Source organism: Lithobates pipiens, unplaced genomic scaffold (assembly GCF_037356315.1).
Source record: "Lithobates pipiens isolate NorthernLeopardFrog02 unplaced genomic scaffold, aLitPip1_a1.2 Scaffold_8, whole genome shotgun sequence".
NCBI lineage: Eukaryota > Metazoa > Chordata > Amphibia > Anura > Ranidae > Lithobates > Lithobates pipiens.
Genome location: NW_027507903.1, coordinates 464,130,891 through 464,156,881, shown reverse-complemented (window position 1 = coordinate 464,156,881; position 25,991 = coordinate 464,130,891). Strand labels below are relative to the sequence as shown.

The 25,991-nt window shown below is 40.5% G+C and overlaps 1 protein-coding gene across 1 annotated transcript in view; it reads left to right on the top strand.

Annotated features, from left to right (window-relative positions):
• The window catches only part of LOC143960193 (uncharacterized), a 749,774-nt gene that overhangs the window by 266,975 nt on the left and 456,808 nt on the right, over positions 1 to 25,991 (top strand). The window lies entirely within an intron of this gene.

Sequence of the window (25,991 nt, the reverse complement as noted above, 5' to 3'; positions counted from 1 at the left end):
CATGTCTCTTTACTAAATGATTTATGATTGAATGGCATGACCAATCGGAAACTATACAGATCAACGACACAAACTGACATTTTAAGTAACAATCTTTCAAAAAGCACCGAGAAACAAGTAAAATCAGTCACTGAACTATAATGCTCTCCATGAGACATTGCAACTGAAGTCCATTCAATGTCTCTATAAAATGAATTCATTTTATCTGCTGCAGTCAGATTAAAGTATAACTGTAGGCAACATTATTTTTTTTGTTTTGGATAGAGTGGAGAGGGATTAGAACACCTGTCAGTTTTTATTGTGGTCTGTGTCCACGTTAGGGAGGTTCACTCTCTCCATTTGTCCTGTTTACCATTATCATTAAAAGTAAAAGAAAATCCCACATTTTGGGTTGTACCAAAAGAATAGAAGGGAAATCTTCCAATGGGCACACTAGTTCTGATGACCTGGGGGTCCCCACGAGATTCGCTTAATTATCAGTGATTTCCTCTCACTTCCTGTTTTGGCTATGAGACAGGAACTGAAGGTAAATGTAACGGAATAAAGATGTCAAAATGAAACCTTACAGCGTTTATAACCCACTGTACCCAAAATGAAGAAAAAAAGTTTGCCTATAGTTTTTAAGAATTTTTTCTTACAATGCTTCATGGAAGGGACCGCAGCATCTCATCCAATAGTTCTAGGCCATCCTTTTACCACAGAGAAACCCCTAAAATAATTTTCAATAAAACCAGTTCATCAAGGTCAATGGGAGAAAAATCCCCTTACACTGGTGGTCAGTAGGAAAAATGGCACCCTTGCAGACAGCTAAAAAGATTGGAGTCATGATGCACCATGATGCACCAGACACCATCAGATACAAGGTCTATCAGCCACGGCCCTAGGGAACCCTAGAATGGCTTTTCTAAACTGTGCAAACATCCTGTATAGCAGTGATATACAATTAGCGGACCTCCAGCTGTTGAAAAACGACAAGTCCCATCATGCCTCTGCCTCAGGGTGTCATGCTTGTGGCTGTCAGTGTCTTGCTAAGCCTCATGGGACTTGTAGTTCTGCTAATTGCATATCCCTGCTGTATAGGATCTACAAAAGCTCATGCTCAGATCTTGGTACTGGTCAAGTGATCTCAGTTAAAGAGAATTATTGGAATGAAATGTAGCCAATCATAGGTTGTAGCTGAATTCTGATGGATTTTTGAGCATCTTTTTTGGCAAGGCAGAATTTTTATTTACTTTTTTTCCAGGTGTGTACATGGAATACAAATCTAATTGTAAGCACTGCATGCGGCTCCCTGAAACAACTGAAAGAGAAACTCAGACTTCTGTATCATAAAGTACATTTACAATGCTCATAAATTGCCCCTGTATGAAAACATGCGTGCTAGTGTATGGTGTCCAGCATTGGCTTCTTGAAGATTGAGTTCCCCTTGCTATGCTTTGCTCTCAGTGTTGCCACCTTGGAGGCCAATCTAGCACATGCACCGATATGCTATTTGTCTCTGCCAGGTCTCTAGCGTTCTGGTAGACCTGCATTGTGTGAGTGTTTGTGTAGAGTTTGGCACATGACCTCCTGGGATGAGTGACATCCCAAGAGGTAGTGGTGCGCTGCATACTTCATCTTCACCTAGGCGACTATTAAGAAAGAAGCTTTGCAAAACATAAAAATAGAAATGTACTGTTTAAATAAGTTGTTTAGAGGGTGGAGGAAGGAGGCAGGAGAGAGCATGATGTTCAAATGGGTGAAGGTCAGCTTTAAGGCATGGGGTTGTTAAGCCCACACAAATACCTTCCAGAAAATCAGTGTTTGCATTAGATTGTCATAAGCCATTGCAGCACCAGGTTAGAAAGTAATTCAAAATCTGAAATTCTATATTTGTCACCAGAACAGCAAGTAGGAAACCTGGGGACACCTGTTTTGCTGACAACTACTATAGGCGGATTAATCTGCGGCAGCACGCTACACAGTTGAAGCCCTCCCTCTTCAAAAAGAATACACTGTGGCCAGCTGGGAGCACTGCATCGGATTAATCCACCAAAACCCAAAAATGAAGAAATAGTTTGCTTACTGTCCCCCTGCTACCACTGAACAAAGAGGGACCAGAGACATTTGTTTTCTAAATATCTGCACCGTGGAGGATTAGTTTATTGGTGGACAGGATTTGGGGAGTCCCCGCCACTCTACTTCGCCCCCCCAGTTTCCTCTAGCCCTAGTTGCCCAGCTCGGTGGTGAGAGGACCAGGTGTACCAGTGGTGCTCAGCTGGTTCCGGGCTCCTAGTTCCAGGAGGAACCACCTGCAGGAGAAGCACTGCACCGAGGCCCCAGGTAGAAGAAGCTGCCCAAACCAGATACTGAGGGAGGCCAACAATGCTGAATTTGAACAGGTGAGGCTGCATTGCTGTGTACAGGTGAGGCTGCATTGCTGGGCACTGGTCAGGCTGCATTGACGGGCACAGATGAGGCCGCATTGCTGGGCACAGGTGAGCCTTCATTCTGAGGCACAGATGACGCTGCATTTCTGGGCACAGGTGAGGCTGCATTGCTGGGTACAGGTGAGGCTGCATTCCTGGGTATAGGTGAGGCTGCATGGATGGGCACTGGTGAGGCTGCATAGATGGGCACATGAGCACAGCTGAGCCCTACATTCTTTATGTAGTGCACTCCTGAACGCTGCGTTCTGTTTTTCCTCTATCTTATCTTCATAACATTTGGTAGTCAAATCTCAAAAAATTCTAAGAAGTATCTTTTAAAAAAAAATCTTTATTTATGGAGGAAATCTGAGAAATAACATAAATCATACAATCATTCCATAAACACATACCACGTACCACATATATCCTTTGAGGAAAATATGCTTATAAAATAGTTTACCGTTTTTCCAATAAAAAACAAATTATATATATAAAAATAAAATATATATTTTAAAAATATGGTCACCTTATTCTAAGGGGATTTTAACTTGCTTTGGAGAAATTCCAAAAGAATCTCTCCAAAACAGAGAACTTGCAGAACAGGAAATGAAGGCAAATCTCACCTCCCAAAAAAGAAAGATTTTAACCCTTCCCTACAAAATCTAAAATTAGACATTAGATTTAGGTTTACACGACATTAACGTTTTAGAGTGATAATCATGTGCCAAAAGATATTGATGCCAAAAACAAATGTGCATTTTCAGATACCAAAAACGAACATCCCACAAATTGCAACCTACAATAAGGCCACACATTAAGGTATAACTTTTTTTTATGGCAGGTTCAAGTAAAAGGGCTGTACTATCCTGTCCAGCAGGTGATAGGCATGTGAAGTAAAATAATTCAAATCATTTAATGATACATGATCATGTTTTCAAGGGGATTATATTCAGTTACAACACAATCTTGGCAACAAAATTACAGAATTCTTCATTATTTTCATTATTTTCCATTGTGATGATTGTTTAGTATCATGAAATGTTTAAGAATTTGTTACAACAGGTTGAAACTTGGCACAGATAACAGGGTGGATCCAAATTAAATATGAATTGTTAAGATGTCAAAGAACATTACAAAATTAGACTTTTAAAGAGAAACTGTAATCTACTTTCAGCAGTACGTATGCATACTGCTAAAATTGTAGGATAAGTCATGCTATTTTCAGCCGGTTACACTGATAGATGTTCATTGAGAAAGTGCAATCACTGTGGAGCACTACTAATCATCAATTACAATGTCTTAAGCCACATACACACTATCAGATTTTCTGCTGATTTTTTCCTTCAGATTACCAAAATCATATAATATGAGGTCAAACCTTAGGAGTTTCAATTTGTATGCAATCAGGCAGGCCCTTGCACTACATGGTTTTGGTAAATCTGAAGGAATAAATCAGCAGAAAATCTGATAGTGTGTATGGGGCATAACAGGTAAATATGGCCAGTGTTTTTTCTAAAACTTTGTTCCTTGTTCTGTTCCTTTTAGTGGTGTGCAAAATAACAGCCACTTACCCGATCCCCTTATGGTTATAGAATAACTTACTTCTAGTATTCATAGATAGTTTCCTTAGCTACCTAAACCCCACTATAGAAGGAAGGTTTTTCCTATTAACCTGGATAGGCTCACAGGGCAGTAGCGCCAATCTTCATTTCCACTCCTTCACTGTCTCAGTGAACTGATAAGGGGCAAGCTCATAGAACAGTAGATGTTGGACTTCTGGTCCATAGTTCTGCAATGTTACGATGCAAGAAGGATTGATCTTTGGTACAAAGAATTCAGTTTCAGGAGAGGTTATTATGCAAACAGGAGGTTAATTCTACTTATGGGAGCGTTAGAGTTAGGATAACAAGGAGGGTTAGTTTTAACATCACGGGAATGATTGGTATTAGGGTCACATGGAGGGTGAGTGTTAGTAGTAGTAGCAGAGTTAGAAGCTAGTGGTAGGGCTACATGGCTAGTGTTAAAATTACTACTGGATTTCAGGTCACTGTTAAGCCTCGCACACACGATCGGACTTCAAACAAATGTTCCCATGGATTTCTGTCCAAAGGGCGTTGGCCGTGAACTTGTATTGCATACACACAGCAGGACTTTTTCAGCCAACTTTGACCAAATCACGTGTTTTTTCTGCTCTTTACTGCCACCTTTGGTCAACTTCTGTATTGTTGTCTGTTCTTTTGCATTGGTTCTGAGCATGCGGTTCTGAGCATGGTTTTCTGTACACACGATTGGACATTGCTCCATCAGACTTATGAAAAGTTTGTCTGTTTGCAGAACAAACTTTTGTTCGATGAAAACCAAAAAAAGTTTGTCTGATGGAGCATACACACGGTCGAATGTTGCCTTAAAACAGCTAATTTGCATGTTTGTTGTCAAAAAGTCAGATTGTGTGTACGGGCCTTAAGGCTTATAAGAAAACTTAGTGTGAGGGTTATATAAGGGGACTATTGTTAGGGGGACCCTAAGGTAAGGCATTGCTGTAGGTGATGGGAACTCTGATCTAATATTCTAGATTAGGCATATTGAATTAAAATTCACGGAGGTCCGATCAGTAAAATGTTCTTCAAGTAGAGGTCCAAATTGCATGTTTGTCCGATGGCTCAGGTCCTTCACATCACCGCCCTTCTCCTTTTATATCACAATCCTGCTCCGACATCAGTAGTGTTCTGTACTTCCCTTCACATTACCCCCCCCCATGGCACTATTTCCCACAGCAGTGTCCTCTGCCCATCTCACTTCACCTCTCCTCACAGCAGTGTCCTCTGCCCCTTTTAAATCACCCCCCCCCCCCACACACACAGCAGGGCCCTCTGCCCCTCTCACATCACCTCCCCTCACAGCAGTGTCCTCTGCTGCTTTCACATCATCCCCCCCTTTTGATTACCCCCTCAACAGCATTGCCACCCTACAGCAGTGCCCACCCCCCTTTAAATCACTCCCCACAGTAGGGCTCACTGCTCCTTTACACCACCTCCACCCACAGTAGATATCCCTGCCTCCCTGCCACTTTACTTCACCTCCTCCCCTTCCAGCAGTCTTTCTGCTCCTCTTCACCCCCCCCCCCCCAACACACACACACACAGTAGTGTGCCGTGCCCCTTTACATCACCCCCCCCCTTCCCGTAGTCCTTTCTGCCCCTTGGGTCTGGATGGGAAAGTGATTCTGTCTGGATCCGGACCGCAGTCCGCCATTTAGTAATGCCTGGTATAGATAGTGCTCATCTCCTGTCATTGACTGTTAATATGGAAGCTGTAGTTCACTCACTTGGCTATTATCTCTCAAGTATTCTGGGACTGGGATATCGTAAGCTTATTTCCCAGCTTCAACCACCTTCAAAAGCTATTACAATAAAGTTTGGTTTTTCATTAATTTTACAAAATGCACTGGTTGGTACAAGACTGCATATGAATATAAAGGAAATGTTCAGTGGGAAGCTATAGCAGTAGAAATCTCCAAGAGATAGAAGCCACTTACCTACAAATATATGATTAGGAATGAAGTCTCGGTTTTAAATTGACTGCCCCCCTTTAAAAGGTAAAGTACTGATTACCAAAAAAATTATAGTTTTATGTGCATTAGACAAGTTGTATCACCCGTTTCTGGAAATTGCTGGTATTTGTAGATCAGATGATTTTTTATCCAAAACTTTTTCTAGAGAAGAGTGAATTTCCTTAACACTGGAAGTAGTATATCTGTATATCTAGAATAAAATTTCCCATCTGAACACTGCCATTGCCACATCCCTTAAGTACCCTGTAATGTTCACATTCAGTGACAATTCCCGTAAAAAATGCAGGAAGTCTATTCTGGGTTGTTGGAATTTGTTCCCTCTGATTCGTTTTTGATTACAGTACTGCAGGACATAATCTATAATGATATTTTTTTGACAAAACAACTGTTATGTTCAGTCACTGAGCTGAAAATAACAATCGCATGGCTGAAATACACTATCACAGTGACCATTAAAACATACATTATAGCTTAGTGACCTGTGCCTTTGGCCTCTTACAGCAAAATTCCAGCTAAAAATAAAATACAAATGAAAAAGCCCATTAGAAGATAAAGAAAATCCTTTGATGTAGTATCCACCTTTAATACAGAGCTGTTCGTCACAGTAATTCTGTGTTACCACTAGATGTCCTTAGTCTTATAGCCAGCATCATTCAATCCACTTCCCCTAAACTCATGCTGTCACTTTGACTGGACAATTAAGCAGTAGCACAGTGATGAGTAGGGATGGCCAAACTGTTCGCCCGGTGATCCCCCTACCTTATAAATAGACCTGATCTGGCGGCCATTTTACATTCCGTCTTATTTCAGTGTAGGGACAGGACACTGTGTGGAGCAGGGAGAGACTGTAGTGACACAAATCGCTAGCTATTAGGTCCAAAAAAGTCCTTTTAAGGACTGGTATGGTATAGGTGTAGTACAGTATATAGGGTTGAGTGCACTGCTGTGCTGGTGATTGCAGCAGCCTGTCTTTTGTCAGTGTAGGGAGGGACAGGATGCTGTGTGCAGCAGGGACAGTCAGTTTAATCACTAGCTATTACTATTAGGTCCACAAAGATCCTTTTAAGGACTGGTATAGGTGTACAGTATATAGGGTTGTACACATATAATATACTTTCTTCCAAATATAGAAATAATATTATACTTGACTGCTGCCCTATTCTGCAGCAGTCCTTTATCAGTGTAGGGGCTGAGGTACAGTCTGCAAATCACTAGCTACTTGGTCCACAAAGGTCCTTGTAAGGACTGGTATAGGTGTACTATTTGGAGGGTTGTGGTGCACTGCTGCAGATTGCTGCCCTATTCTGCAGCAGTCCTTTATCAGTGTAAGGACTGAGGTACAGTCTGCAAATCACTAGCTACTTGGTCCACAAAGGTCCTTGTAAGGACTGGTATAGGTGTACTATTTGGAGGGTTGTGGTGCACTGCTGCAGATTTCTGCCCTATTCTGCAGCAGTCCTTTGTCAGTGTAGGGACTGAGGTACAGTCTGCAAATCACTAGCTTCTTGGTCCAACATCTGGAGGGCCACCACTTTGAGACCCCTGCATTAGATCTAACCATACTGAACAATCTTTCTGAGGTTCGACCACCACATAAACATGTCGTAAAATTTTACCTAACCATGTCATGATTGTTCAGTGAGAGGACACTCCCGCAGTTGACTTTAACAATGGAGCAGGCGGCAAAGAACAATTAACTGTGGGAGGTGGGTGAATCAGTTGATCTTGGGGAAGGGGAGGGCAGAAACCCTGGTGGAAGGCTAACAGGTTTCCAGGTTGCAATGAAGACGAAGGGTGAAAAACTGCCCCTTCCGTTTAAACAGAAAACTGCTCCAGTGGCCTTGATTTCTAGTCTACAAAAATGGAGTCTCAGGCTTCAGAATGAAGCAGCCATACTGCTTGGGACAGTTTGTTTAAAAAAACTAAAAAGTCACAATCTTTTTGGATCTATGCATACGAAAGAAAACCAAAAATGTTTCTACACACGGGCAATGGTCTGTAAATGAATAAATAACTTTTTAAACATTGCGTGTCCCTTTAAATTTTGATTACTGAAAAGTGGCAAATGTTTATGCCTGAGTCACAATCTCTCTTTGTTGTAATTAAAAACCCATATTCATCTGGTTGGTGATCTGAGTCCTGGCTGTGAGAAAGGTCCAGTGTACATGGCACGTAGTGGCAACCATAAGTTCTATTTGCATGCCAGTCTGTGGTGCCAAAAATCCTGATTAATAATTCTCAGTCATCTCAAAGCTGTCTGCTATTATGAAGGAAAGCAGTATGTTTTAGGCCTATGCCTCCTGTATCTGAATTTATCTTAAGATGATAAAACCAAGATTAATGATTCGATTTTCCATGGTTAGAGTAAATGGACAACTGTGTAGCTATGTTAATACATTAAAAGAGGGCATATCATGTAAATGTGAAAAAATGCCCATGGAAAAAAAAACTCTGGGCAAACTACTAGTTTATTATAAATATGTTATGAACACAGCTAGATGCCTGTGTCTGCTTTTCATTTTCATATGCACAATTTGGGGTTCAGAACACACTGTTTTGGGTTTTCAAGAGATGCAGTGATGAAATCAAAAATAGCCTAATTCAATTTTTGCAGTAGCTGCTTTAGAAGTATGTAACCTAAAGAAGAATTGATTATTAAATCTCCCAGGGAATCCAGTATATATAGCACTTGGTTCCGTTCCGATCTGTCCTACGGGTGATGAGCAGCGTGGTCGATCAGCTTGTCTGATTGACAGTGCTCTTTACTGGCAACAGGTGCTTGCTGGAGACAATCATCTGCCATTCAGCACACCAAAGTGAAGGGAAGGGTCCATTGACAAAAACAAGTTAAATTAGTCAGAGCTGTGTGATAGATCTGCCACCTGCTAGTAAACACAGACCCACAGCGCTAACTAAGCATTTACCAATTTGTGAATGTAGTCAGCACTGTAAGGCTATACATAGTATACATAGTTGTAATCTTAGAGAAGAAGTTGTGACTCGTTCATAGGAACACCAACAAATTGGGCTTCAGCCTTGGGCAGAGCTACAGTACAGCACAAACAGAAGCAAATATGTGATTTCAATGCAAGAAGGTGCTACAAATCAGACTGGGACCAATTGCTACATGTGATATTCTGAAGATATGAAGTGAAATTCTTCCCTCTTTAAAGGATGTAAACACAAGAATACTGTCCTCAGAGGTGCATCATTCCGACTCCCTTCTGAGACTTGTAGGCTTGCTTCTTCTTCTTATAAGGTCATGCAGTGGTATCTTTTGAGTTCTGATTTGATGGTACTGTGACAGCATGTAACACAATGTGGTGGAGCAGTGCCATGTTGAAAAACAAGATGCCAAAACTCAAGATGAGGTCGCCAAGCACAGTAATAAGGTGCTTTGGTTGCTACTAAATATATTTTGGCTCAGATTATTTTCGATAATTTGAAGAATATTAATATTAGCAAAAAACTTGTTGCGTTGCATTGTTGTGTTGCATTGTAACATGTGCCGCAATACTTTTACATTTTTTTAAATTAAACTTCACTAAGATTTATTTGTAAAGAAACTTGAACACCTATTGCTCATATTGAAAAACAGTGGTTTTACAATATATATGCCCTGGCATGGGTTGATCAGTGCATCTGGTGTGAATGGATCCAAATAAAGAATGCATAAATAAATAATATTATTTATCTAAAGTGTTTAATTTTTAGATTGTGTAGGAAATGGTTAAGATCTTTTTTTTCCTGTCTGTGGAAACATTGGCCTATATTACCTGTCCCAGAGACACAACAGAGTTTTCTATTGGAAGATTTCCCCTCACCTTCTTTTCATGTGACAGCCCTAAAATGTTCGATTTCCCAAATTTTCTGTACTGGAGACAATGGTTCCCAGGACTAGGGATGAGCCGAACACCCCCCGGTTCGGTTTGCACCAGAACTTGCGAACGGCCCCCACGTTCGTTACGAACGTTAGAACCCCATTGAAGTCTATGGGACTCGAACGTTCAAAATGGAAAGTGCTAATTTTAACGGCTAATATGCAAGATACTGTCCTAAAAAGGGTTTGGGGACCTGCCTCCTGCCTCAGGGGACATGGGTCAATGCAAAAAAAAGGTTTAAAAACGGCCGTTTTGGCGGGAGCACTGATTTTAATGACGATTAAAGTGAAAAAAAAAGTGAAATATTCCTTTAAATATGGTGCCTGGGGGGTGTCTGTAGTATGCCTGTGAAGTGCCACGTGTTTCCCGTGTTTAGAACAGTCCCTGCACCAAATGACATTAAACGGAAATAACACCATTTAAAACTGCTTGCGGTTTTAATGTTATATCTGGTTCCTGCAATATGGTTGAAAATCATTGAGAAAAATGGCATGGGTAGCCCTCCCTGCCCATTACCAGCCTATTTGGGTCTTGTACGCATATTAAGGGGAACCCTGTACCCATATTAAAAAAAGGAAATGCGTGTGGCCCCCAGGCCCTATATACTCAGAACAGCAGTATACAGGCGGTGCAAACAAGACAGGGACTGTGTAGGTTTGTTGTGTTAAGTTGAATCTGTTTGTAATTTTCAACTGGTACATTTTTAAAATGTAGCTCCAGTCAAAAAAACTATTTTTAAGCTTTTTGGAAAACATAGGGAAGGGTTATCACCCCTGTATAATTTGTTTTGTCGTCCGTCTTTTTTCATCTCACTTGCTGCTGTCTCCTTGCGTTTGCAAGTAGGAGATGTTTGTAAGTTGGATGTTTGAAAGTAGGGGCCTGTCCTATATTATAGCGGTATGTACTGGGTACAGAGCACGCAGACAGCACGCACATCTCCTAACACTACTGACTGCAAGCTCTATTTTTAACCACTTGACTACTGGGCACTTAAACACCCTTAATAACCAGACCAATTTTCAGCTTTTGGTGCTCTCACATTTTGAATGACAATTACTCAGTCATGCAACACTGGACCTATATGAAATGTTTGTCCTTTTTTTCACACAAATAGAGCTTTCTTTTGGTGATATTTAATCACCTCTCAGTTTTTTATTTTTTGTGCTATAAAAGAAAAAAGACCGGAAATTCTGCGAAAAAATGAATTTTTCTTTGTTTCTGTTATACAATTTAGCAGATTAGTAATTTTTTCTTCATACATTTTTTTTTACTGGTTACATGTTTTGAGTTGCAGAGGAGGTCTAGGACTAGAATTATTGCTCTCGCTCTAACGTTCTCGGCGATACCTCACATGTGTGGTTTGAACACCGTTTTCATATGTGGGCGGGGCTTACGCATGCGTTCGCTTCTGCATGCGAGCACATGGGGACATGGGCGCTTTAAATTTTTTTTTTTTTTATTGTTCATTTTACTTTATTTATTTTAGTTTGACATTTTTTTCCCCAAAAATATATTTTTGATCACTTTTATTCCTATTACAAGGAATGTAAACATCCCTTGTAATAGGAATATGGGGTGACAGGTCCTCTTTACAGTGAAATCTGGGGGTCAATATGACCCCACATCTCACCTCTAGGCTGGGAAGCCTGAAATAAAAATAAAAAAAAGATTCTGGCTTTGATCGTACTGGCGAGTTGGTAGAAGCACCGGAGGGCGGTGAGGGGTGGGGGGCGTCTATGGCTGGGTATTTCAGGGTACACCGAGTATGGCTGGGTATCTCCGAGTATGGCTGGGTATGGCAATTTATGGCAGGGTATTGCAGAGTATTGGCGGGGTATTGGCGGGGTACTACAGAGTAATAGCAGGGTACTGCAGAGTAATGGGGGTTACTGCAGAGTAATGGGGGGTACTGCAGAGTAAAGGCAGGGTACTGCAGAGTAATGGCAGGGTACTGCACTGCAGAGTAATGGCGGGGTACTGCAGAGTAATGGCAGGGTACTGCACTGCAGAGTAATGGCGGGGTACTGCAGAGTAATGGCGGGTACTGCAGAGTATTGGGGGGTACTGCAGAGTAATGGCAGGGTACTGCAGAGTAATGGCAGGGTACTGCACTGCAGAGTAATGGCGATGTACTGCAGAGTAATGGCGGGTACTGCAGAGTATTGGGGGGTACTGCAGAGTAATGGCAGGGTACTGCAGAGTAATGGCAGGGTACTGCACTGCAGAGTAATGGCGGGGTACTGCAGAGTAATGGCGGGTACTGCAGAGTATTGGGGGGTACTGCAGAGTAATGGCAGGGTACTGCAGAGTAATGGGGGTTACTGCAGAGTAATGGGGGGTACTGCAGAGTAATGGCAGGGTACTGCAGAGTAATGGGGGGTACTGCAGAGTAATGGCAGGGTACTGCAGAGTATGCACTGGTATTGCAGAGTATTGGCAGGGAATTGAGGGGTTAAATTCAGTGAGCAGCGATGTGGGCACTGCAGATGCAGCCCACATCGCTGCTGACACCGATCTCTTTCCCCTCCGCTGTACCGATCGGTACAGAGAGGGGAGGGAGGAACCGGTTTGTTTACAAGTGATCACTCCGTCATCTGACGGAGCGATCACGTGGTAAACGGCCGTGACGAGCGGCCGTTTACCGTGATCCGTGACCCGGCGGTCACGGATGCTCTCGAGTGCGCGCCCCAGGGGGCGCGCAAGAGCAGAATTCTGGGAGGCCGTTAATTAACGGCCTCTCAGAGTTAAACAACCGCCCTGAAGCTGTTAATCGGCAATGGACGGTTGTTAAGTGGTTAAAGATAGATCACTAGCTAGCTATATAGGTGAGGTGAATATAGTGTAGTGGTGTATACTGCGGTCAGGGCACAGACAATAACCACTACACAAGAGCAAGATAGGAAATCAGCCAAAAACGATTGGTGTGTAACTGTGTTGAAGGTACACAGAACACCCACTGCTTCAGATGCCAACACACTACACGAGGCTGCCTCAAAGGCGGCCTTATATAGTGTGGGGCGTGCACTACACAGCCTGAGCTATGATTGGCCACAGGCAGGATGCCTGTGGCCAATCATGGCTCTCCTCGCTGCTGGCGCTGCGATTGGCCAAGCATGCGGGGTCACAGTGCATGCTTGGCCAATCATGAGCCAGCAATGCACTGCGCCATCGCAGTGCATTGTGGGCCGTGCGCGCCATACGAATTTTGACACGAACGGACTAAGAGTTCGGATTTCGCCGAACGGACGAACAGCCAATGTTCGAGTCGAACGTACGTTCGATTTGAACACGAAGCTCATCCCTACCCAGGACACATAATAATAATATGTAATAATAATAATGTATAAGATAGTATGTCCCCAACAAGAATGCAAACAGCAGGTAAAGAAGAACTCCAGAACAAAATAAGATAAAAAGGAAAACCCCAATAAAATATACAATAACAAAATCAGCGTTTGCTGCTATATTGGCCTTCAATGCAGAGATCTCCCCAGCCATAGCTGTACATCGATCTTTGCATAGGAAATAGCAGGTGCAACGTGCTGCGGCAGTGTGTCGGCGGGTCCGGCTGACTTAATGTCCACCGGCGACCCACGATCGTGGTGTACAGAGGCAGAACAGGGAACTTTTGATAGCAGAAAAGAAATGCTCCTGCGCACAAGTGGAGTACCAGACAGGCTATATAATGTCACAGGCCTCAAGGATAGGGATATCCTAATGATCAGATATCGAAGATATAAAAAGAAAAGAAAGGGCGCACCAGCCTTGTGCATTATGCTTTGGATATGTATTTATTAAAAATGATAAAAAAGAAAACTATTCACAAACGCCTGTAGAATTCTTGCAATAAAATATTCGCCAAGTAGCAGCATATAGTCTGAACCGAACAATGCTCTCCAAAGGTCACAGAAGAACTCACAGGACCACTGCCAGCTGACGTGTTTCGAAGGGAAAACCCCTCTTTCTCAGAGCTCAGCACTATTGCAAGAATTCTGCAGTTGTTTGTGAGTAGTTTTCTTTTTTATCATTTTTAATAAATACATATCCAAAGGATAATGCACAAGGCTGGTGCTCCCTTTCTTTTCTTTTTATATCGCAGAACAGGGAACAAGGCAATTCCCCGTTCTGCCAGATGACATGTCAGAGATCTTCTGTTCCCCGTGATCGGGAACAGTGATCTCTGTCATGTCCCTGGTAGCCCCCCTACACTTAGAACACACCCAGGGAACACACGTAACCCCTTGATCGCCCCCTAGGGTTAACCCCTTCCCTGCCAGTATAATTTTTATAGCACTGATCAATGTAATAATGTCGCTGGTCCACAAAAAGTGTCATTTGGGAGTCAGATTTGTCCTCTGCAATATCGCAGTCCCGCTAACAATTGCAGATTGCCGCCATTACCAGTAACAACAATAAAAGAAAATAAAAGTTGCTAAATCTATCCCATAGTTTGTAGACGCAATAACTTTTGCGCAAACCAATTAATATATGCATATTGCGATTTTTTTTTAATCAAAAATTTGTAGAAGAACATATATCAGCCTAAGCTGATGAATACATTTTTTTTATATTTTTATTTCTTTTGGATAAGTATTATAGCAAAAAGTAAGAAAAAAGTTTTTTTTTTCAAAATTGTCAGTCTTTTCTTGTTTATAGCACAAAAAATAAAAACCGCTGAGGTGATCAAATACCACCAAAAGAAAGCTCTATTTGTTGGAAAAAAATTACGTCAGTTTTGTTTAGGTACAGCATCGCATGACCATGCAATTGACAGGTAAATCGACGCAGTACCGTATCGCAATAAATGGTGTGGTCATTAAGGGGGCAAATCCTTCCGGGGCTGAAGTGGTTAAAAAATGCCGGTGCTGCTGCCAGGAAAAAGCAGTGTTAAAAATGCTCTGTTAGCTGCTTTTTTTAAATAGCGTTTATGGGCGGTTTTTCAAATTTTTTGGCTTTTTTTAGTAAAAACACTCGCTGTAATGTAAAAACGCCTAAAAATGCCAAACATGGCTAAACGTGGCTAACAGCTTGTTGCAGCGTTTAGGAGGATTTTTTTCGTTTTCACAGCTCAACAGCCTCTGCTCCTGGATGCTAACATGGAGGGACATTTAGAGGCATTTAAAAAAAAACATCAGACGCCCCTAACAGCAGCTGTAAAAATGTCCTGTGTGCATGAGCCATACTTTGCTTTTAACTCCTATTGGCATGTTTCTTGTCAGCATATGAATTGATTGGCTTTGCGCACTGCTTCCCCCTCCCACACTCCATTTCTGCTATACATAGATTGCAAGAGGCTGATGCCAGGTCACATTCAGGTACTAAAACTTGCATTAAAAAATTTTTGCGTGTTTATAGCTGCATTACTTTCCCCGCTTAAAAACATACAAAAAATAAATACATTTAGCTTTATATATTCTTTAATATTAGGTTGAACTCCAAACTTTTTTACAATTGAATATAGAAAGTTAAAACTGCTTTTTTTTTTTTTGCAGTCTTTATTTATAGTTTTATTATTATTATTATTATTATTATTATTATTAGTCTTTATTTATAGGTTTATTATTATTTAGAAAAAAACAGAGGAAGTGAAGCGCAGAAGAATAGAGAAGGCAGACTGTACAATTTTCAACATTAGACTTTGTTAGCATATATGATGGAAGTACATTGTACATGCTAATACTTGCATTCAAATGAGAAAAGAAGAAAAAGAAGAGCTTGGGTTCATAATTTTCTATTAAATAAGTGTCAAGCGGGTACAATGAAAGTCAAGGGGCCCCAATGTCATAGAGTAGAATTCAACTTCCTATGAAATAACTGGACACGCTGTACCAAAGGGGTATTACAGTATAACACACATTGACAATAGAAAGTGCCTCTTGAGGGGAACAAGCCCCAGGGGGTTCAGATTAAAGTGTAATGCAGCATACACACGGTCGGAGAATCCGTCGGAATGCGTCTTATCGGACCGTGTCGTCAGATAATCCGACTGTGTGTGGTATGGATCGGACTGATTCCGTCCGAATCTCCGTCGGACCCAATTTTCCAACATGTTGGAAATATTTCCCGACCAACTGGGCCGGTCGGACGTAATCCGATCATGTGTAGAGAATTTTGATCGGACCAAGTGCCACGCATGCTCAGATCAAATTCCTACATCAAAGCTATTGGCTACTAGCCTGAATGTAGTTCCATCGTAACTAAATTACGTCATCACGTTCTGAAAGATCGGATTTTTCGACAACTTAGTCGGACCATGTGTATGCAACAGTTTCGGACACAATCCGTCAGACTAAATCTGACGGACAAAATCCGACGGATTTGGTTGTGGGAATCTCCGACCGTGTGTACAGGGGCTTAGACAAATAACAAATGAAATTGGTAATGGAAACTAAGCAGTGAGTACCCAGTGGGAATGGAAGAAAGAGGGGGAGGGTAGGGTGCAGTAGGCCGGAAAGCTACAATGAGACATACCTGTTTATTGAGTGAGCAATTGTTTGTACTCGTCTGTGCAATAATATTCTAACGATACCATGTGGTGAGGAATTCAGAGTGTGTTTTTCAAGGAGCTGGTAAGGCTTAAAATCACTCTAATGTCTTCCATCCATTTGTTCCACTGTTGAATTGTTTGGCGGTTGGGAGGTTTTCCACAGTGCCGATATGCAACAGCATGCAGCATTGACCAAATGGGGTAATATAAATTGTTTTATGATGTAGAAGGAAAAACATGGGTAACTTAGGGATCGTCTGCTCTGTAAATATTTGGGAAATCTCATGGACTTGTGTCCAAAATTTATCAAGAAGTAGGCAAAACCAAAAGCCATGCAAAACAAATCCTCATAGTTCTGTTTGCACCTCCACCCCCCAGGCAGCATCGCAGAAGTACGGTACCATCGGCTAATTATCTTATACCCTGATTCTTGATATTTGATCTGAAGGACATGGTAAGTATCTTTAAGCTTGCTTCTGCAGCAAAGGTAATTCCCAACTCCTGTTCTCAGTTTTCCAGAAAATGCAATGGGGTTTTTGATGCTTCCATAAGGAGTCATTTGCATGTCATGAGGAGAGCATGGCTAATTGGTCCATCGGCATGGCATTCCTGTTCAAATAGAGTCAACATATGTGAAAAATGTTTACAGGCTAGGTAAAGAGCAAAAATGTATGAGCTGCAATATTTTTAGGGCACCCAAAAAGGAGAATGTCGGGTCTGGTTCAAGTTGAGTAGAAGATAGCCAGTTGGAACGATGTAAAAAGGGCTTTACACACCATTTGTTTTCTTGCCTAATGCGGATGAACATTTTGTCCTGTAATCCTGATAAAAAGGATATAGCCCTTAAGATCCCTGTAGGATTTTTATGTAAGTCAGATGTAGGAAGGTTGAGAGACCAAAGAAGTGCTTCTAGTAGAATAGGTGAGGCTTCTTGTTCAAGTGGTATCCATTGCATAAGCAGAACTAATCCAATGCTCTAGTTAGGTGGATGACAGATATACATTTGTATACAGTGTCTTGCAAAAGTATTTACCCCCCTTGGCATTTTATGTGTTTTGTCACAACCTGGAATTGACATGGATTGTTTGAGGATTTGCATCATTTAATTTGCAGAACATGCCTGCAACTTTGAAGATTTTTTTTATTATTGTGAAGCAAACAACAAATAGGACAAAATAACAGAAAAAGTCAATACTTTATAGAGCCACCTTTTGTGGCTATCACAGCTCCAAGTCACTTTGGATATGTCTCTATGAGCTTGCCACATCTTACCACTGGGATTTATCCCAGTCCTCCTTTGGTTTGCGCTTGTGAACAGCAATCTTTAAGTCTGACCACAGATTTTCTATTGGATTGAGGTCTGGGCTTTGACTAGGCCATTCCAACACATTTACATGTTTCCCCTTAAACCACTCAAGTGTTGCTTTAGCAGTGTGTTTGGGGTCATTGCCCTGCTGGAAGGTGAACCTATGTCATTGCCTCAAATCACACACAGAGTTTTGCTCGAGAATATCACTGTATTTAGCACCATCCATCGTTCTCTCAACTCTGACCAGTTTCCCAGTCCCGACTGCTGTTTCACTGTCGGGTTGGTGTTCTTTGGGTGATGTGATGTGTTGGGTTTACACCAGACATATAATTTTCTTTGATGGCAAGTTCAATTTTAGTATCATCAGACCAGAGCACCTTCCTCCATACATTTTGAAAGTCTCCCACATGCCTTTTCGCAAACTCAAAACGTGCCATTTTGTTTGTGCTGAAAGTAATGGCTTTCGTCTGGCCACTCTGCCATAAAGCCCAACTCTATGGAGCGTACAGCTTATTGTTGTCCTATGTACAGATACTCCAGTCTCTGCTGTGGAACTCTGCAGCTCCTCAAGGGTTACCATGAGTTTTGGTGTGTGGCCTTCTCTTGGCAGGTTTGCTGTTGTGCCATGTTCTTTCCATTTGGTTATGATTGATTTGATGGTGCTCCTAGGGATCATCACATTTTTGGATTTTTTTTTTTGTATTAGCGGCAGCACGTGGTGCAGTGGTTAGCACTTTCACCTAGCAGCAGAAAGGGTCATGGGTTCAAATCCCAAACATGACATCATCTGCCTAGAGTTTTCATGTTCTCCCTGTGCCTGTGTCGGTTTCCTCTGGGTACTCCGGTTTCCTCCCACACGCTAAAGACACGCTGGTGGGTTAATTAGATCCTGTCTAAATTGGCCCTAGTATATGTATGAATGTGTGTTAGGGACCTTAGGTTGTAAGCTCCATGAGGGTGGAAGAACTAATGTGAATGTACAATGTATATGTAAAGCGCTGCATATAATTGACAGCGCTATATAAGTACATGAAATAATAATAACCTGACCCTGACTTATACTTCTCACCAACATTGTCCCTTAGTTGTTTGGAGAGTTCCTCAATCTTCATGGTAGTGTTTGGTTAGTGGTGCCTCTTGCTTATGTGTTGGAGTCTCTGAGGCCTTTCAAAAAGGTGTGTATATGTAATGACAGATCATGTGACACTTAGATTGCACACAGGTGGACATCATTTCACGAATTTTGTGACTTCTGAAGGTAATTGGTTGCACCAGAGCTTTTTATGGGCTTCATAACAAAGGGGGTGAATACATACTCACATGGCAATTATCATTTTTTTATTTCTAAAAAATAGTTTTGTGTATATATTTTTCTAATTTTACTTCACCAACTTAGACTATTGTGTTCTGATCCATCACATATAATTCAGATTAAAAAAAAACATTGAACTAAAGGCTGTAATGTAACAAAATATGTAAAAAGCTAAGGGGGGGGGGGGGGTGAATACTTTTGCAAGGCACTGTATCCGACTGGAGGTGCCATCCCAATGAAGGGATGAGAGAGGTAAAATTAAGAGAAAAGAATCGAGAGAGATCATTGAGAAGTTAGATGCCCATATATCTAAAATGAAAGGCAGTCCACTTTGCTAAGTCTGATCAAAGTTTTAGTTTAACAGTCTGGGGGAGACTCATGGTTCACGGCTACAGATTTTCATAGTTAATGTGGAAATTTGTATAACTGGGGGGTGGGTTGCGCTATGGATCCTTAAGAGTGAATGTAGAAAGGAAAAGAAAAGAAAAGTTAAAAGGTAAGAGCAGCCTCTATTGATTTCCACCCACGGGTGGAACGATGCAAAGACAAAGGGGGGTAATAGATATGGCGCTTATACCTATATGTGGGGACTAGTAGTGTGTTGGTGTATAAAAATGTATTGTATTGTATAGGTCAATTTTCACATGTGTGGCAATATATAATTCTTAAAGTGCTGACTAATTTTGGGCCAAAGTGTATATAATATATATTTTCCAGCGTGCTGGTTCAAAACCCAAAATTTTAAAATTAAATGAAAATTAAATAAAAATACAATAAACTCAAAGCGCACGCCAATGGCAACAGGTTACAATGTAGCAAACCATATAACTTATTAATCTAAATAGCAATATGCAGTTATTAAAGTATTAATCTAAATGGCAATATGCAGTTATTAAAGTGCGCGTGCAAATAAATTCTTACAGACCTATAGGTGAAGACTAATTGTGATAGCTGGTGGATTAGTCGTGAAAAAAGAATATTAAAGTATATTACGTATACTGTGGTGCCAAACTATAATAAATAAACATATATGAAATATCACGGTGGTAGCATAAACTGGTCTGATAGTGATGCTTTACATAAATTAGTATAAAATTAATGAAAATTAAAAATTAAAATACCATCTACATGAAGCATAAATGTGCTAAAATGATAAAACACAGAAAAATTAAATAAAATTAAAAAATCCAAAAAAACGTGCAAAATTAGTGCAAGAAAATGTGCAAACAATGCAGGCAAATTTTAAACATTGGACGTGATGGAGCAAGTCTCTATTGGGTGGCGGAAAAAACCGCAGGTGCAGAAAAGGAGGGGGGTGATGTTTTCCAACTGTGTTCTTCACATTCGGTGGCTTAAAAGGGTGTTAAAATTATTATGCTCTCACCAGAAGGAGGACCCCATCCGGGGTGGATCAACATTCACAATATTAGCTATTGTGCGGCTCTCTGGCTTCCTTCCACTTTAAAGATTAGGGATCCCTCGTTCCTCCGTGAGTAGCAATAAGCCCCGTTTATATGGAGTAGAGAAGAGGCACAACCATAGTATGATACCGTTTTTAAAGAATTTTATTGCAGAACATAGTTAAAAAATTACTCACAAACAACTGGTTTAAAAGTGCGGTGTGTACAGCTTTTAAAATTCCCGCTGTTGCAATCTCCGTCTGAGCTCGAGGTGTACGCTGCCTGGCCACGCCCTACGCGTTTCGTCACACGGACGTCATCTGGCTCCAGATGACGTCCGTGTGACGAAACGCGTAGGGCGTGGCCAGGCAGCGTACACCTCGAGCTCAGACGGAGATTGCAACAGCGGGAATTTTAAAAGCTGTACACACCGCACTTTTAAACCAGTTGTTTGTGAGTAATCTTTTAACTATGTTCTGCAATAAAATTTTTTAACTATGTTCTGCAATAAAATTCTTTAAAAACGGTATCACACTATGGTTGTGCCTCTTCTCTACTCCATATAAACGGGGCTTATTGCTACTCACGGAGGAACGAGGGATCCCTAATCTTTAAAGTGGAAGGAAGCCAGAGAGCCGCACAATAGCTAATATTGTGAATGTTGATCCACCCCGGATGGGGTCCTCCTTCTGGTGAGAGCATAATAATTTTAACACCCTTTTAAGCCACCGAATGTGAAGAACACAGTTGGAAAACATCACCCCCCTCCTTTTCTGCACCTGCGGTTTTTTCCGCCACCCAATAGAGACTTGCTCCATCACGTCCAATGTTTAAAATTTGCCTGCATTGTTTGCACATTTTCTTGCACTAATTTTGCAAGTTTTTTTGGATTTTTTAATTTTATTTAATTTTTCTGTGTTTTATCATTTTAGCACATTTATGCTTCATGTAGATGGTATTTTAATTTTTAATTTTCATTAATTTTATACTAATTTATGTAAAGCATCACTATCAGACCAGTTTATGCTACCACCGTGATATTTCATATATGTTTATTTATTATAGTTTGGCACCACAGTATACGTAATATACTTTAATATTCTTTTTTCACGACTAATCCACCAGCTATCACAATTAGTCTTCACCTATAGGTCTGTAAGAATTTATTTGCACGCGCACTTTAATAACTGCATATTGCCATTTAGATTAATACTTTAATAACTGCATATTGCTATTTAGATTAATAAGTTATATGGTTTGCTACATTGTAACCTGTTGCCATTGGCGTGCACTTTGAGTTTATTGTATTTTTATTTAATTTTCATTTAATTTTAAAATTTTGGGTTTTGAACCAGCACGCTGGAAAATATATATTATATACACTTTGGCCCAAAATTAGTCAGCACTTTAAGAATTATATATTGCCACACATGTGAAAATTGACCTATACAATACAATACATTTTTATACACCAACACACTACTAGTCCCCACATATAGGTATAAGCGCCATATCTATTACCCCCCTTTGTCTTTGCAATGTGGAAATTTGGACAGGTCTCCATATGTTGCAAATTCAGAGACTAGATTTGGAAGGGTGATCTCAGGATTGCTGAGAAAAAAAAGGTCGTCGGCATAAGCCAATATTTGGTGGGTCTGTTTCCTGTGGGTCTGTTTCCGAATTGTTATACCTGTGATGTGTGGATTCACCCGTTCAAATCGAAGGAAGGACTCTAACGTCAGGATGAAGATTAATGGGGTCTATGGGCAGCCTTAATGGGTTCCATTTCTGATGGGGAAAGGCTCGGAGAGGATGCCTTTAACCCTAACATATGTATCCAATGTTGTATGTGAGGGTTGAGTCAAATTGCTTTCAAGGTAAGGTGTATAAAGGTCCAATCAAACCTATGAAAATGCCTTCTCTACATCTGTAAAATGTAGAAAGGTGCATTCAGGCCTAGACGGGGTAGAGTAGACCACATTCAGAGCGTGGCTTTCCACGTAGGCATTTTTTTTTTTAAAACTATCCGTGTTCTGCTATTTCTGTTCCAACTGACAGTGCAGTAGGAAGTGAGAAAAACTCTTTCAAACCAGGATGCAGACAGCAATAATATATATATATATTTTTTTAAGAAGAATGGAAAAGGCCTGAAACACCTAACACATTTTAATTGCTCTCTGTATTTCCTATACTGGATACCGTTGGTACCAAACGGTGAAACGTGCAAAAAAAAAAAAAGAAAAAACTTAACAGAGGCCATTTTATTCACAACTAACAACAAGAAACATTTGGGACAGAGTTCCACTTTAAGTTCTATGTAATCTACTTGGTACTCTTTCAGCAGTTATGAGAGCCTCACATTGTAACTTTGCGAATGTGTAATAAGAAAATGAAAGCACATTACGGTTTTCCTTATTTTTGCCCCTTTCTTCACTGATAGTTTTCTCAACGTGTCTCCTCTTGCCTGTAATAAATCATTGTTTCTGTCAGTAGATTGTCTTTTTTTTTTTTTTTAAGTCCAACTTCAGCCAAAACTTATTATTTTTTTTATTGTTTTTGTTTTGCATAGGTTCGAAAACCTCTGTTGGATTGTTATTGCCTTCTATGTCCCCACTACAGAGATTTGCCTTTTCTTCCTGTTTTGATGTGTAAGTGGGATTGGAAGTAAGACTTCTATGTTTTTTTTTTATTTATTTTTTTAGCAATACATATTACATTTGCATGTACACCACTCACATGCTCCATAATTGTACATGCTATTAAATAATGTATCAGTCGGTGGCAGTAGAACATACTGAAACTTACACAGGCAGTGATCAATCTGAAGCACAAACTTGGACTTTATTAAAGGATACAATAAAGGTCTGAGACAAGACTCAGCATAAAAATATCTCTTGATATAGGTTAAGATGGAAAATATTTTTTTTCTATTTAGATTGTCTAATAAGTAAGAATTGATCATAATTTAAAAAAAAAATATATATATATATATATATATATATATGTATATATATGTATATATATATATATATATATATATATATATATATATATATATATATATATATATATATATAAAATTACTGTTATGCTATTTTTAATACTTAGCTATTATTTTGTGAGCAAAGCATTTAAACTGCCCAATGTTTTTCTCTAAAGAAAAAAATTAAGAACTAGATTGTGTTAAATCGCTGTAAAACTGGACTTAGTTTGCTGTATTTTATAGTTGATGCTGTTTGCTACATCCTATAATCTAGTCCCCAGGTAGCTGATTTAACGTGGAATATCACATGCTCTGTACCTCTGCTGTACTTTATGCCTGAGAAAGTTTTGAGTTTTGGAACTGTATTTTGTGCTTGCTACCACTAGAGGGAGCATATGACATCATTGACTAACAAAAACTGGATTCCTTCAATGTTTAACAAAGATTTATCTTTTCCCATGTTACTGCCACAAAAATGTGAAAGGAATTGATTTCCTTTTGTCCACAGATGACATTATGTCAGCTAAAACTATTTTTGTGAGTACTGTATTTCAATCCAGCAGTCTAGTGTAGTCTTGTTGTAGATTAAGCAGGATTATAACCAGTCTGACGAAAGGGCCCTGTGCCTTGAAAGTTTGCTACAGTTTCTTTAAACCGACAGCTATACCAGGCATTACTGCTGCTGTTACTTTTTGTAATACTTTTTGTTCATGTCAAACTCCTGGCAAATATACCATATCACACTTCAATCCAAGTTTGTATTAAAGTGGTTGTAAACTTCAGACATGAAATATGAATAAAACATATACCTCTATAGTGTGTATTTGTCTCAATGCAGAGCACTAAGTGTCAGTTCTGTCTGCTGCTTTGTTCCTCTGCTATTAGCATGACTCACATCTGACAAGTTTTCCTGACACCAGGAGAAAAATGGTGACAGGAGAGGGATCTCAGCCTCAGCTCTGTTTCCATGAGTTGTGTGAAGGGGGATGCGTTCCTTCCCTCTAATCAGCTCTCAGGGCTCTCCTCACTGAACTCTGCAGAGTATAACTTCAGCTCTCTGCCCCCTTTTTTTCTGAACTCTCAGAAAGATGTATAAATTCAGCACTTTTAACGGATGTAGAGAAGAGAAGACTGCAGATAAACAGGTACAATTTATGTAGGAGGATTTGTTTAATCTCTGTGTCTCACCTGAGGCCAGTCAGTTCACTGGTTATATGTAAGGGTGTATGTGACAGACCTAACCAGGACAGGGGCTTTTGGAAAGGACTATGGGTAAGCCTCTTACCCACTGACTATGGGCCCTGGCTTTTAGGGGAACACTGCTCTTTGGAAGGTGTGTGCCTGGAGGATCCTTAAGCCTCATACACAGACAGACGGACTTTGTACAAACTTTCCTGTGGATTTTTTTACAAAGGGCGTCAGCCGTGAACTTGTATTGCATACACACGGCAGGACTTTTTCAGCCAACTTTCACCAAATCACGTGGTTTTTTTTGCTCTTTACCGCCACCTTTGGTCAACTTCTATATTGTTGTCTGATCTTTTGCATTGGTTCTGAGCATGCGTTTTGTACTTTGTACAAAAGTCCTATGGTTTTCTGTACTGTTCAGACTTTGCTCCATCAGACTTTTGTTTGCACAGCCAACAAAAATCTGATGAAAACTGAAAAAGTTTGTCCAATGGAGCGTACACACGGTCGGATGTTGCCTTAAAACAGTTCATTTGCATGTTTGTTGTCAAAAAGTCTGATCGTGTGTATGGGCCTTCAGAGTGGTCTTGTTTCTGAATTGGGTTTGTGTGTCCCCAGAACATACAGACTCTGGGAGTCTAGGCCCAGGATCCATGTTAAGAGCCTAGATGCCACATTTCCAGCAATGACTGCTCCACACTGTGGGACTGATAGCAGATGTTAATCTCATCAGCTCAAGCCACCTGTCTTTTACCCATTGTTAATTGTGCAAATTAACTCACCTAATGTCTGCTAGCAAACTACAGTGGGGATGTTGAACTTATGATAATGTGTAGTGTACGTTGTGAGCTCGGTGCCGACAGTCTGACCTGGAATGGGATCTCTGATAAATCACAACATTGTCCAGGTGGCTAGTTGTTTAATTAACATAATGTTTGTAGAGTATGTTGGCTGTTGTTTAGTTATGGTAATTATATTACTGTGTACAGTTTGTATTGTTAGGGTAATATGATCAGGAGGGGAATATCTTCCTGTGGGGTATAAAGTATGTGTCTGAGTTTCACTAAAAAGTAATGCCTTTGGTTTTTACCTCACATCTTGTCTGTGTATGATGTTTGGGGTAAAAAGTGCTGGTATTAGCTCTTGATCTGCTTGCAATGGGTTGGAGGGCAGGAGGTGCTGGTTGGCAGAAGGGAGCACCTAGTCAGGGTGCCCAAGTGGTTCCGTCACAGTGTACAACCACTTTAATAAACCAAAAAGTGTATTAAACATTGCCAGTATAAGTACCTGGAATCTGCATTTGTATAATTTTCCCATAAACCCCTATCCTCAACAGGACGGAGAGAGAAAGACCAGGGACATGAGAGGGAATCATTGTATTAGTGCAAGAATATTTAAAAGTCACTCATTAGATGATTGAGTATCATTACTATGATTTGGGCAGGCAGGGGT